At 38.9% G+C, this 12,702-nt stretch overlaps 1 protein-coding gene across 9 annotated transcripts in view; it reads left to right on the forward strand.

The window, feature by feature from the left end:
• Window positions 1–12,702, forward strand: part of Pals2 (protein associated with LIN7 2, MAGUK p55 family member) — a 99,254-nt gene that overhangs the window by 13,761 nt on the left and 72,791 nt on the right. The window contains exon 1 of one of the 9 annotated variants that reach the window (XM_052173701.1): window positions 5,209–5,326. The exons of the other annotated variants lie outside the window; for them this stretch is intronic. The gene's annotated coding sequence lies outside the window, so the exon portion shown is untranslated. Of the gene's footprint in view, window positions 1–5,208; window positions 5,327–12,702 lie in introns of those variants that run through there. 9 annotated transcript variants of the gene reach the window in all.

Genomic DNA, 12,702 nt, shown 5'->3' on the forward strand with positions numbered 1-12,702 from the left:
CACAGTCCCCCCTCCCTTTTTTTTTTTTATTTTTCTGCTAAAAGTCTGTAGAGTGCAAGCAGTATTCAATGAGGAGGCATCTTGTTTTGTATAAAACAATATATACTTCTAATAGATCCATAGTAGTTCATTATTATATAATGGATACTTTCAGAGTTTCAAAGGAGTATGGTCATCTTCAAATGAATTTATTATGTATCACCACATGCACTTATTATTTTGTGGACATTTAAACTTTTTTAAAGAGAAAATTGTTCATTATAAATTGTTTAATAGTCTAGCTGCCATTTTGGTCTATGGATCTTAGGGTAATTGAGTAAAGTTTAAAGCATTGACGTTACCTATTTTGGAAATAAATAATCATCCTTATTTTTATACTAATATATTTAAATAGTTTTTATTTTCTTTTTTAATGAACTCTTTTGGAATGAGAATGAATGAAAACAATGAAACCATTTAAGATGGTTGGACTTTTTGGGTAACCTGGTTTTAGCACACTTTCACAGATCATCAGCTTTGAGTTCTTGAAAACCTTAAAGCAGATTCATTTTTTTTTTGAATGATGAAATTTGACTTTGAAGGGTAAACAAGGTTAAGGAGACTGAAGTTGTGAATGAACTCATAAAAGTCCTTAGGATATTTTAATGGTCTCACAATGAGAGTATTAAAATATTTTCAACAGTTTATGCTACTTAACTTGGAAAGTCAAGATAATATACAGTTAATTGCTTAAGCTCTTAGCCACTGCTTACTTGAGAGAAACTTTTATGTGGAAATTTTCTTATTTTCTCTTTAAAGTTACTGACTCAGTCTACTATCTCACAGATAGTACATCTGGAATGTTTGAGGCAGGGAAAGCTTTTTAGCAACCTTTTCTCTTGTTGAGCCTGCTGTAGCCTAGCAGGCAAGTGTCTCTGGCTTGGCTCTCCTGCCTTCTTTTTGTTATTCTCATCTGTCTGCTGTCTCTGCTTCAGTTATCTCCAAAGAGAGTGCACGCTGGTGTTTTCTGTTTCTACTCTGCTATCTGCGCTTCCCTTTCTTATATGTTTCCAAAAGAAGTAAGTGATTTATACTTTGTTACTTTTCAGTAGAAATTTTCACTGAAAATGAATATTCTGGAAACTTCAAATATATATAATACAAGATTCCGGTATGTAGTTTGAAGAAACAAACTTTGTTTTCTCCAGCCAAGCATTGTTCCATGAACATAGGCTATGCTTATAATTTCTAAAACATATATTAGGATATTTAGCAAATAAGTAGCATTGTTACTAGGAATACCAGTGTAAGTTATAAAATGATTCTGGGGGACAGTATGGTTGTTTTCTGTCAACCTGGCAGAAGTTAGAATCCTCTGGGAAGAGGGAACCTGTGTTGCAGAGCTGCCTCAGTCAGAGGCCTGTAGTCAAGTCAGTGAGGCTTTGTCTTGATTAGTGATTGACATGGGAGGGACCTGCCCATGGGTGTGGTGCTGCTCTTGGGGACTGAGCAAGCCCTGGAAAGCTAGCAAGTTATCAGCATTCCTCCTCAGCTGCTGCTTCATTCCTGTCTTCAGTGCTTACCTCAGCTTCCCTTAAAGATAGATTGTGACCTGGAAGTTGTAAAATAAAATAAATATTTCTTCCTCAAGTTGATTTTGGCCAGCTTTTTTTTTTTATCGCCAAAGCAGAAAGTCAATCTTAAATGGCCAGCTAGTAATGGCCCTGCTTCTAAGCCTAGGACCCACAAGGTGGAAGGATTCTGATAAGTTGTCTTCTGATGCCCACAGATCCAGCCCTAATAAATAAATAAAATTTTAATTTTTTAAAAATAATGTTTTTTTTAAAAAGAAATTTTCCTGATGGGTAAAAACTTGCTCTCTGTTGCATTAATTTTGAGATAGGTTTGAAGATTATAAAACTGATTGCACCTAATTAGGAGGTGGCCATAAATTGGTTAGAAATTGATAATGGAGGGGAAAGGCGTTCCATGGAATGAGTAACATGAGTTAATTTAGGAATGAGATGCAGTTGTACAGATAGAATGAAAAGGATCAAGATTAGAACAGTTTTGTGTGTTAAAGGAAGAGTTGGGTTGCTTACATAGAGGAAAGGCTAGATTATCAGAAGAGAAATGTAAACATTCCCAAAGACAGAAAAGCAGAGGTTTTCCCCCAGTAACGATTTCCAAGTGAGTTATGTGATAGCCTAGTTGCAGGTTAAAGGTGAACTGAAGAGGCTGAAAGACAGTGATCAGAGTCGAGGGTAAGGAATAAATTGAGGGATGCTGTGACCCAACATAACAGACTAAATGGCTTAGGGTTCACATTTTGAACTTTTATGCAGTCTATTTCTTCAAATAAGCCCTGATCTGGTTTTAAAGTTACTTTAGGTTGTGTATATGCTGAGGGACCAGATGCAGGGCCTCACACATGCTGGACAGACTGTCCACCACTGAGCTATGCCTTCTGCCCTTATCCTCTTTAAAAGAAATCCTTATATTCCTTAAGTTTTAGTACTGTTAACTGTATATGACTGTTTAATTAAAAAATGAAAACATTCCTTTGAGACCATCTACTTAGTATAAACTGCTAAGTAGGAGTTCATTCCCTCTGCATGGCACTGCTGATCTCAGTGAGGATGGCAATTGTGGTCCATGAACTGTATGGGTTTTGTCAGGGAAGATCTAAAAGAACTACAAAAATTAGAACATTAAGGTACCAAGCTGATCTTGTTGATTTATATTTACAATCCTGGCTCTCAGGAGGGAGGAGTAAGTTTTAGGGTATCCTGAGAATAGAGAATTTCAGAGTAGCCTGTGCTACAGAAAGAAGCCCTGCTTCAGTCCCTGTCTTTCTCCCTACTAATGTCCCCCAAAATAAAAATATTAATGGTAGTAAAGATATGATAATATTGATTACAGACTTCTAAAAAAAACAAGATTTAAAAGCCATAGAAATGGCATGTATTCCAGTATTTGATATTAAGGGGTTTTTAACATTGATCAGCTTTGACGTCTTTTTCTTGATTACATAAAAGAACAACATAGCAAATGTCTTTTACAGTCATATTATGTCTTTAATGCCAAATTATTGTCAGGTATTTACTAAGTGAACATGAAGTTTCACTTTTAGATTAAAGAAACACTAATGCTTATTAGCTCAATGTGTGTTTGCATTCCTGCCCCTAGGACAGGGCCAGCAGGCCTGGGCCTCTGAGTGTAGATGACTGCTGTGGTTGTAAGGCTTCTTCGCCTAAGAATGTATGTATTTTACTTCCTCTTTAAAGGAATGCCCTCCCTTTTAATGTTAATGTCTCCATGATAATCAGAGACAGCACAAATCTGAGAGGTGAAGTTGTGACAAAATGGTAAATGCTGAGACCTTCAGGACAGCCCTTGAGGCTGTGGAAGAGAACTCTTAAAAACATGAGTTCAAAATACATATTTGCACAACTACGTAAAATATAAGGATGCAGTTATGAGAGGTTTCACATATCTAAACAAAAGCTGCACTATGGCCAACTGTCAGACACTAAGGAAGGAGATAAAGAAATTTTAGGAGTGGTGACCACAGGAGAGCCCACCCAGCCAAGTTTTTTTTGTTTATGCTTACAAAGGCAGACTGGCAGATTCCTGAATTCTGAGTCAGCCTGAGATAGAGCAAGGCTAGCCCCCAGGTGTGGTAGAAAATGTAATTTCAGGATGGGGTCCCACCCAGCTAGTTTATCAGTGTCTGTGCATAACAGAGGCTGGCAGATCTCTGGATTCTTTTGCAATGTTAAAAGAAAATACGTGCTTGCTGTTTCCTAAGAATTAAGGGGCTGGGGTCTTGGGATGCTGATTTATAGGATAATCAAAAGGAAATCTGAAGTAAATGGCTGGATTGATTTGTAAAATAAAAGATTGGTCTTATGGTCTGCAGATCTAGGCTATGCAGATAATTTTTTAGAATAGCTAAAAGAACTGCTTGGAGAACTGTGTGGAGCAGAGAATAGCATGGAAGGCTGGAGAGGGGGCGGGTGAGGAAATAGATGATAGATAGATAGATAGATAGATAGATAGATAGATAGATAGATAGATATGCCTGGTGATTTCCAGAGAAAGCAGAAGAGATGGAAAGCTGTCTCCAGTAGAACATAGTCAGGCCAGCAGTTTAGACTCAAGATTTGACCCCAAGTCCTTTGTTCCCAGACACCCCTTCTTCAGAACCCCTTTCCAAGCTGAGGCTGGTCCTTGGCAAGCATGTATGCAGAATTTGTTGTTCTGACACATACGTGCTCAAGTTAAGCAGATGTTTTTTTTTTCAATAGCCATTTCTGGTCTGCTTCTTATATGCATTGATTATATCTTTATCTTCCATTTTCCTCCAGGCAAATTTGGCCTCCTCTCAAATCTAAATCATGTGATTCTTTGCTAAGTTTGTCAGTAACTGAAACAACCTTTGTTAATTTATTCAGTGTTATTCCTCAGACCATCCCAGTCTGTACTGCAAACTCTGGTGGCTATTGTTTGATTCTTAACACCTCCCAAGGGCTTTCTTAAGCTGTGAGGAACATTGATGTGGCAGCCACTGCTTCAAAACTGCAGCATCTCTACCTTTCCTCGTGAGTGCACTGTGAGCATTTGTAAATCTGCTTTAATGCTTGAGATATTTTAGCTAAAATATTTGAAGACACTGCTCTTAGGAGCCCAAGAGTTCCAGGGTAATCAATTATGTTGCTATGACCCTAGTGCTTTGAATAACCCAACATATTTTGAGGGAGAGATTTAACCACCCTCAGTCCCATTACTTATTTATTTATTTGATTTTTTGAGACAAAGTCTTACTTTATGGTTCTGGCTTGCTGGGAACTTACCATGTAGACAGGACTGGCCTTGAACTCAACAGAGACTTGTCAGCCTCTACCTCCTGAGTGCAGAGATTAAAGGTATGTGTCACTAAACCCAGACCCATTACTTACTTATAAAATAGTTACTTTAAATGAATATTTAAAAAAATTGTTACATGAAGTGGTGGTTTGAATGACAGTGGCCCCCATAGACTTATATATTTGAATGGTTTAGTCACCAAGGAGAGGAACTATTTGAGAAGGATTAGGAGGTATGGCCTTATTGGAGTAGACATGACCTTGTTGGAAAAAAAAAATCTGTCTGTGGAGGTGGGCTTTGAGGTTTCAGAAGCCCATGCCAGACACCCAGTGTCTGTCTTTCCCTGCCTGCTTCCTGCAGATCAGCACGTAAAGCTCAGCTCAGCTCAGCTCAGCTCAGCTATTTCTCCAGAACTACATCTGCATCTGCCTTCCACAAGGTCCCCACCACGATGGTCCTGGATCAATCCTCTGAAACTGTAAGCATGCCTCCAATTAAATGCTTTCTTCTGTAAGCTGCCTTGGTTATGGTGTCTCTTCATAGCAATAGAGCAGTCAACTAAGACACATGATAAACAAAATGATACACGCTTTTAATCCCAGTATTCTGGAAGCAGAGGCAGGTTCAAGGCCAGCCTGAAGCTATATAAAAATAAAATAAAGTTTCTCTACCTAGTCTTTTTTTATAAGGTTAATTGCTGCTACAGTTTCAGAGTTGTTAGACTAGTGACGTTTCCCATCAGTCAGTGACTAGTAGCTTGGGCCAGATCCTTGGTGCAGAATCACCCTTAATGCTACACTGGTCCTTGGCACAGCCTAATGCTCCAGCACATTTCCAAGCGCTCTCTTAGTAGAGGAATGGCACTGTTATGTTTAAAAATATTCTGTATGTCTTAGAAAACATCTGTGTTTTCAGTTTTACTCAGCAGGTATATTGACTATTTGTCCTATAAAGGAAAAATATTTGTCTTTACACATTCTCAAGGGAGGCCCAGAGAAAATCATGGGACAAGCTCGTGTGAGCCTCTGAGATCGTCAGTGCAAGATTACTCAGTGTTCCCGTTCCCTGCTTTCATCTTCTGCAGCCTTCCTTCTATTGTCTTTTCAGTTACTTCTTCCCCCCCCCCCCCTCCATTTTAGGCATTTGAACTGTGTGCTCTTGCTTGGCTGGGTTTTTATTCAAGGCAATTCCATGTAGCCTGATTGGGGCATATCTTCCAGATATTTACTAAGGCTTTTTACTGTAACTTTTTGCTCCATTTCTGAACCAGGTGGGTATGTTTGAACTTTGAATCCTCTAGTGGAGACTGTGAGTAAATCCTTCTAAGGAAGAATAAGAGAGGGAGTTTGGACTGGGCATTTGAGTAGGATGTTAGAGCAGAACCCCAGAAAGGAAGTGGATTTTGTACTTGATGGTGAACTAGTCAATCAGTGGTCTTCCCAGGGGAGAGGCATATTTGCATTCAGGAAACCTCATTTAAAGGGCGATATTAGAGATTGTCTTATTCATTTTAAGGTTAGTAATAAGTTTCATAGACTGGATAAGTTAAGGAAAAGAGGTTATTTGGCTCATAGTTCTGGAAGGTTTATTGGCCACATCTGCCGATGGCCTTCATGTTGGTAGGATGTCAGGAAGCATGTCTGTCCCTTTTCTCCCTCCCTCTTCTAAAATTTAATCCTAATGCACTCCAAAGCCCTAGCCCGTCAGTACTGTAGTCAGGTTACACTTCCTTCTCAATCTCTCGATAGAGATTAAGTACCAATATGAGTTTCAGATGAGAGAAACCATACTCAGACCACAGCAAGATGTGGTGGTTACTGTTAATTATCTACTTGACAGGATCTAGAGTCACCTGAGAGACCTCTGGGGTGCCTGTTGTGGGTATTTTGGTTTCATTAGTGGAAGGGGTCTCACTGAGTGGCACCATTCCCTGGCTGGAATCTTGGCCTGTGTAAGTGGGGAAGGGAGCTGAGTAACAGCGTGCACTCATTGGTTCTTCCTCCTTTACCACCACACCTTCATAGACTGTACCTTTGAATGGTGAGCCAGAGCAAACCTCCTGTAAGTTGCTTTTGTCAGGGTATTTTATCACAGCAACACAAAAATAAACTAAGAGGCAGGATAGGTGAAGTAAACCGGGTTTAAATTTTGATATGAGAGGTAATAAGTTAAAAGCTAAAGTAGTGACAGTGGAATACTGAGAAGGGGTGCGATTGAGAAACATGCAGGATTCTGAGTTTCCCAGATCTTTGTGATGGAAATCATATGAGAGGGTCTGAATAGTTACCCTTGCTACATTGAGTAAGAGGGAATACGGGGAGGGAGGTGGCACAGAACAGATTTAGGTGTTACTATAGTGAGGTTTGTAAACTTGGTGCCCTTGGAACATTTTATGAGAAATAGTGGTTGCAAAGCCTAGAAGACATAGCTTTCAGAGACATTAGACACTGAGAAGTACCTGAGCGCCAGTTGTGTATCAAGGCAGTATCTTGAGTGTCAGTGAAAACAGGGCCATGAGCAAGTAACTCTGAGCTGACACAGACATGAGCAAAGGTAGGTCTGGGTGAGTGTGGTGATGTGAGAGGGACAGATTGGTGCTCTTGGGGTAGAGGGAGTGTTTGGGTTTATTTCCTGAGGAGGTGACAACTACACTAAATGACTGAAGAAAATACAGATTCCTGGAATAGCTGGGCAGTGGTGCTGCGTGCGTTAATCCTAGTGCTCAAGGCTGAGCCCAGCAGATCTCTGTGAGGTTGAGGCCAGCTTAGTCTACAAAACAAAGTGCAAGGCAGCCACAGCCACACGGAGAAACCCAGGCTGTGGGCCAGAGTGGGGTGTGTCAATAGGGGAACAGTTTTAATAAAGAGCAGTAGGATCTGTGTTATGGTTTTGTTTTTTGTTTTGTTTTGTCTTGTTTTGTTTAGAGACAGGGTTTTTCTGTGTAGCCCTGGCTATCCTGGAACTCACTCTTAGACCAGGCTGGCCTTGAACTCAGAAATCCGCCTGCCTCTGCCTCCCAAGCGCTGGGATTAAAGGCATGCGCTACCACTGCTCAGCTGTGTTATATTTTAAGTGACATTTCTAGCTACTCTGTAGAGAACATTGTTGATAGCTAAGTTGAAATTGGGGAAATTGTCAGGTGACCACTGCAGCACAGGTGGTAGAATAGGCTTAAAGTTAGTGGCACAGAGGTGGGGGTGGGGGGCAGGTGATTTCTCTTCAGTCATTTCTATTCTGACCAAATTGAACTGGAAAATGTAGCTCAGGGGTAAAGCATTTGGCTAGTATATGCCAGGCTGTGAGTTTGATCTTCATTACTGCAAAACAAAAAGTTGTCACAGGACCTCTATGAAGTCTACTTACTTTTCTAAGTAAACATGTAAACTGTGTGCTATTGGGAAAGTCTACTGATAAAATTCATCAGTCTAAGAGTTTTGAGATACTCATTTTAAATGACTCAAATATTTAGGATTAATAAATATGGCATTGTTTTTTTAGTACTTATTAGATTTATAAAAATACTCTCAGACAGTATTTATTTAATAGTAATACTTTATATTTTCTTATACTAAGTTTTGACCTGTTTTGTCAGAATTCAGATCAAAACTTTTTCAAAGAAGGTTGACTGCAGGGTGAAAGAACATTAGAAATAGCGATGTGTAGTCGTGCTCTGTTTTGTTTGTTTGGATTGATTTAATGTGGGTTTAACTCTCTCCCCGAGAACTATATTTCACATGGGTCAGTGTAAATGATACTTCTGATAGAATTGTGGACATGGGCAACATGGAGGGAGGATCGTGGCCTTCTAGACCAGGAGAGGCATTTTAGAGAGAAGAGAAAACATGAGGGTTTTGATAATCTATTTATTTTCCCTGTGTGCATGGATGTTCTTCTTGCATGGATTTCTTTGCCCACGGAGGCCAGAAGAGGATGTCAGATGCTCTGGAGCTGGAGTTATAGACTGTTGTAACCAGCCATGTGGATGCCAGGAATTGAACCAGGGTCCTCTGCAAGTGCAGACAGTGCTCTTAACTAAGCTGAGCCGTGGCTCCAGCCCAAGAGTCAAGTTATAAAGAGAATGGGCAGATAGTGACATCATAATATACACTAAAGGTTGGCTCTGTAGTAAGAGGACTCAGCTTAATAAGGTAGGTGAATAGTTTTAAAAATGATAAATTAAAAAGTCAGTCTTTATGACTCCCGTGGAGTAAATTAAGAGGCAGTTGAAGAGCTCTGTCCTGTAACTGGGGTTTTGAAGTCATCAGATTGATGCTACTTGAATCCCCAGAAGTAAATAAGGTCCCTTGAGAAGAATGAAATTGTTAGGGATACTGGCAGCAGTGTCTTAGTTAGGTATAGTATCTACTGCTATGATAAAATACCATGACCACAAGTAACTTGAGGAAAGGGTTTCTTTGCCATGTAGGTTACCATCTATGATCAGGGGAAGTCAGGGCTTCTGAAGCTTCCTCTTGCTTTGCTCTTCCTATCCTGTTCATCCTGCATTCTACTATGCTCAGGCCCACCTGCCCAGGAGTGGCCCTGCACGCAAAGGGCCCTACCATAGAAAGCAACCATCCGTCATGAAAATGTGCTCCAGGCTTGTCAAGATGCTGATCTTACAGAGGCATTTTCTCAATTGAGGTTCCTTCTTCCCAGATATGTCTAGGATTATGTCAGGTTGACAAACACAGCACAGGCAGTGATAGCCTGTGCTTTCAATAGGGTATTTGATTAGTTTGTCAGGCTGTTCCTGATTTCATTTAAGAAATATAAAGAGAACAGTAGCAGAGTGGAGAACTAAAGAGACAATGCCCGTGCAGGCTCATCTCTAGAAGCTGCTGCAAGCTGGAGCAAGGTGGGGAAGAATATTTAAAAGGGAACCGAGATCAAGTTAGAAAAATTAAAAAGTAATTATTTATGGCAGAGGATGTTGCTAGCTTTTATGCGTGTAGAAGTATAAAACAAAGGAAATAGTGGAGTTATATATGAAAAATAGCCTAGGTGTCACACGGTCCCATAGTGGACAGGTGGGTATAATCACTGCACAGAAAGCAGCCTTGTGAAGCAAGAAGGGTGTATTTTCTTGTGTTATTTGAGGAAAATAGGTAAGAAATGTTGCAGCATATCATTCCATAGGTGGAGATAAATGTCAGGGAAACATCGGCAGTTAGCCTCTTCCCCTTCACCCTTTTCTCTTCACAAAAGTTAATCTTTTACAACAGGAATGTGAAATTGGGCAGCAACGGTTAGAGTCTACAGAGTAGACTGAGAATATTGAAAAACTTGTGTATAGGAATAGGAAGAGAGATAGTTAAAGGGAGGGAAGGCTGAGGAGAGAAGAGGGGAGCAAGATGGTTGCCTCATGATTTGGTCATATATTGGATATGTGCATGCAGACTCTTGGCAGGCATGTCACCAAGTCAGTGTAAGCTGCTGTTTTATAAGCCCATGTGTGTGGAGGAAGCTTCGTTAAAACAGAATGCTGCTTTAGAAACAAACTTGTGAAACATCTGGAGTATCTGAAAAACTATATGTAAGCTTTTGAAATTTATGAAAGCCACAAATGACATTTTTACTTTATGATGTTCTAAGTATTTTTGAAAGGATGACACCTCAGTATAGATTGTTACTGCTAGAAATGAGAGCTAGCAAGGACATGCAGATGTCTGCATGGGGAAATCACAACAAGGAAAGAAATACTGTAGAGTTGAGTTGTTAGTGTGCTCTTTCACTGCTTTGACCAGATTGCAAATTGCTTAAGTTCTTAGAACCAGAGACTCTTGCAAGTAAATATGACCTTAAAACCTAAAAGAATGGTTATTTTGAATCTGATATAATCTGAGCTTTTGCCAACATAAGAACTCTTTGACTCCTTAAATTTCCAAACCTTGTTAAATATTTAGTAAAGCTATTATGTGTGAGATTTTACCTGAAGATATAGAATAAAAGGTTTTTGTTTTAATATTTAACTGTTGTAATATTCATTTGAGGGTTCTCTGCATCCTGGCCATAGTTCTTACTGAGCATTTGTGTAATGCTCAGTAAGAGGTTACTCAGAAGAGGTGGTTAAGTCAGGGACTTTGAGGAAAATAACTTGTTTCCCAGTGTTTAGTGGAGCACTTCATATTTACTCTTTTGCAATGCTGTTTTTAGGGAGTGGTATGAGCAAAAGTCAGCAACAGTCTGCACATCGCGGCCAGAGTAAGATGTCCGTAAGTTTATGGGCTTATTCTGCTGTTAAAATCTGACATTTTAGTATAGCATAATGTCATACCCAGGTGTGAATTGCATTTGATTGTAGGCCAGGGATTTCTGAGATTCATTTCCTTATTAGATGACACTGCTAGTGTGTCAGTTAAAGTCAGTGGTTTAGATCAACACTAGAGAAAAGAGACTAGAAGCACAAATGGTTTTATTGGTCTTAAATGAAACAAGTGGAGTGCAAAATTTCTGTGTGTGTTAATTTTTTTATATTACACAAATGTTGAGAATTCTCATATCTTTTAAAAGCTGGAAATATTCTTTATGGCATGGGTTTTAAAAAATATTTGATGTTGCATTTTAGTTGAATGTTTTACTAAAATATACTTCATGCTATAAACCTAAAGAGTACTTTAATGAATAGGAAATAAAGATAACTTTGTCTTTAGGTTTTCTTTAAAAAAAGAAAAGTTGCTTTTTGTCATCATTGTTGTTTTAGACAGAGTTGGGATATAACCAAGGCCCTGTACCTGCTAAATAAGCCTCTGCCACTAGGCTACATCATCAGATCAACAGCTGACTTTTTAATTCCAGGAGCTGATTATAATTAAACTAGTTGTTGTTTACATGTGATAGCTGTACTTGTTTGTTTGTTTATTTGTTTTAGCTTTTGACTTAAAACTGTTAATACACATGTAAATCAAAAATAATCCTGCTCCTCAACTTCTATTTTTGCTGAGTTTGAACTTTATTTTTTAGAGCAGAGTCGTTTTGGGTTTCATTTCTATATCAGGTAAATGGAGTGGTTTACATTACTGATGCCTGGCTTTTTAAAAATTCTCATCATGTGAGATGACAGCTTTGCTCTTTTCCACTGTGCTCCTCATCATACTTTACACTCAATACACATTTCCACCCCAGCATCACTATGCTGGAGAGTTTGCTCAGATTGATAGTTATTAGCATATACACACTAAATGATGTATTTATATATATATACTATATATGCTTTTATATATATTAGTATATATATTGATAAACTGTATTCATAAGCTATAGTTAGCATTTTCCTTTCCTGTGTTTTGATTGTCTTGGCATTAATGATTATTTGCTTCATTTTCCAAATACACTACTTAACTACTGTTCAACATAAAAATCCTTGCTAATTTTCTCCATCAACTTTTAAGATACTTATTTAAACCTGTCAACTTTATTTTCTTAAAGATGTCCCTCCTGAGCCTCTTACTTGGCCATTACACACTTACGTACTCTGGGCCTGGTTGTCCCTTCGTGGACATTATTACTTTTACCTTCTGGGCTGACCTTTTAGGGCCTGAATTACATATCTTTCTCTTTTGTTCTTTGTTTCATGCTTAGAGTAGCAGTCAGTATGACTTCTTATAATCTTAGGAAACACTTGTGGTAGGTTGAGTTTGTGAAACTTTCTATCAGCAAGTCATAAAATTATATAACTGCCTTACCCTTTTCAGCTGTACATTTTTAAAGGGATTATTCTTCATCTCCTGTTTTTAGATGTGGTCAATGAGCAATTCTGGTTCCTAAATCTTGGCATGTAGTTCTCTTCTCTCTCTCTGTTTTGTCCCAGTGCCCAGAAATTTCACAAGTTTATTAGTCTGGCTTGCTAGGTGC

The sequence above is a fragment of the Apodemus sylvaticus genome, chromosome 2 (assembly GCF_947179515.1).
Source record: "Apodemus sylvaticus chromosome 2, mApoSyl1.1, whole genome shotgun sequence".
Taxonomy (NCBI): Eukaryota; Metazoa; Chordata; class Mammalia; order Rodentia; family Muridae; genus Apodemus; species Apodemus sylvaticus.